Source organism: Pteropus alecto, unplaced genomic scaffold (genome assembly GCF_000325575.1).
Source record: "Pteropus alecto unplaced genomic scaffold, ASM32557v1 scaffold72, whole genome shotgun sequence".
Lineage (NCBI taxonomy): Eukaryota > Metazoa > Chordata > Mammalia > Chiroptera > Pteropodidae > Pteropus > Pteropus alecto.
In genome coordinates, this window is record NW_006436811.1 from 703,384 (window position 1) to 706,019 (window position 2,636).

Here is a 2,636-nt window from a genome sequence, read left to right on the forward strand (position 1 = left end):
TTTCCCTACGTAGGTTTCTTAATCTTTATTTTTCTGAAATTTCTATGGCATTGTCAAAATCATTGAATTTAGCACTTAATTTACACTATTGAGTTGTTTCTTTGTCATAACCTGCCTGGATGCTTCACTGACACCCTGGATTTTTAAATTCTGAGAGACAGCCTAATATTTCTTCTGTAGTCATCACAATGCTATATGCGTATGGTAAAGTCCAGGAACAGCTTTCTATTAGGAAAAGAAAAAAATCTAGACACTTTACAATTTCTAATTTTTATCCCCTAAACTCGGATGGCATTCAACTTTTCTAAGCCTTGGTTCCTTCATTTTTATGTGGCAATGGTAATATTCATGTCCCCTCTACCCTTTAAGTAGAAAAACATATGAAGGGACATTGCTAAGAATGAGATATTCACAAGACTAATCTCAGAGACTATTATATGCATATTTTCCATTGTTGCATAATTCCACAACATATATGACAATGTTTCTATAGTAATATTTCATGCTGCTGATTAGGTGTTTAAAAACCTACATGTAACAGAGCAAAAAAAAAAAAAAATGAATTCACATTTTGAAAATGCTACAGAAACCACATACAAATTAGAACCTCAGATTAATGATATTAATTACTTGTCATTAAAAAACACTACACTTTAAGAATTCCAAATCAGGAACTCCACTGCAATATGTGTACAAAATTCTGGATTAGTTATATGGCAAAACTGATGCTCATTGATTAGATTTGAGGAAGAAAATCAAAATAGGATGAAAAGAAATTTTATCTTGATTCTAAACATCTTGGGAATTAAAATAGGATTGGATTGATTCCCTTTTGATGGTAGCCATATTTTTTTAAAGATATCAAATTAACAAGTTTTGTCTTTGGTAATTCCTACTTATCAGTCTTCTTGTAACCTTCCTCTCACATGCCATGCCTGAAGGACACAAATCATAGAAATATCATAAAGTAAAGAAGATATTCTTTATTATATTAAACCAGGGTCATGAAGCTTATTGGCCTCTTGAAGAAAAAAAATATATATAAAAAGACTTAATAACCTCCTTAAAAGAGAAAACTGAAATTTTACTATCTTCTTTCCTCAAAGAATTATGAAAAAGAGAAACAAAATGGAGATTGGTGTGGAGGGGATCACATGCAATTGCTGTTATTCCATCAAGGGAAAACAGCACGGCAGAAATATCAAAATAGGAATGTGAGAACCAGAAAATACCACTGAGTCTGTATCATTTGCCATTGGCATAGACTAGCGTTGACATAGCCATAGAAAAACTCTTGTTATAACAATGTCCAACATGGCATGGAAGCTAAACTACTACACTGGCAGAAGGGAGTGGCTACACAAGAGGAATATGTAGAAATCAGGAATTCTTGTGGGACTGGTTAAAGAAAGTAAACATGTTGGTCCAGCGGCCTTACTGAATGTTCCAGGAGAGCTGTGCAGTGGGTATACACTGGACATGCAGTAGGTGTCAGCTTTATGAGAGTATCTTTGGAAAAAAAAGCAATAACAGGTTCAGACCAGAATCTTTAAAAGTGCAAAAATACAGCGGTCATCATGAGAGTTCTGATTTCTCTCTCTTACTCAGAAACTAACTTAGAGAGAATCAACGTAAAGGGGGAGAACGTACTCCAACAATGCTGTCATCCAACGAGACAATTTGAACTAGAAAATGTATAATACTACAAATTACTAAATTAAAATAATAATAGAAGGTTTTTTTTCAGGATTCTTAGGTTAGTGAAAATAAGAAATACAATATTTTCTTTACAAATTTGAGCACAATATTTATAAATTTTAGCCCTATTATATCATTTAAAGAAATAACTAAACTTGAAGCAAGAAGACACTAACTGTGATGAGTAAATCAATGAAGAAGGAATTAAACCAAGTACTGGAGGCATATATCAGTAAATCAGAATGTAGATTATATAATTTTATATATAATATATATTGATATATATTGATTCTGCTTCAAAGCAATACAAAATAATATAAAGAAATAAGCAACTGAAAAACTGGTACTTATTTACTTTCAGAAGTTCCTTATCTTCTGTTATCTTCTGTAACAATTCTAAAGCTATTAATTAGCATGAAAATTTAACACATTATTCTTTTGTCAATGGACAGGGGATTTTCATAAATATTACCTAAAATACTCTTGTGATTTTTCATGCGGTTTGTTTACATGGCAGAGCAAATACTTGAAACCAATTTCTTTAAAATCAGCTTATATTAAAGCAGGACTGAAAAGAGAACAGATTTATTTTCTTGTATTTTTGTTTTTTTTTAACACTTTGTTTTTAATTTTTTAGCACTACCTGTTTGTGATTATTATTTTTTTATCTCTATCCCTCTAACCTCTTTCTTTTGGCAACCAAGAGCCTGTTCTCTTTATCTATGGATCTATTACTGTTTTGCTTACTCATTTGTTTTTTTGTTTGATTGTTTTAGATTCTACATATAAGTGAAATCATCTGGTATTTGTCTTTTTCTGCCTGACTTGTTCACTTAGCATAATACCCTTCTAGGTCCATGCATGTGGTCACAAATGACAAGATTTCGTTTCTTTAATAAAATTCCAGTGTGTGTGTGTGTGTGCGCGCGCGCGCGTGC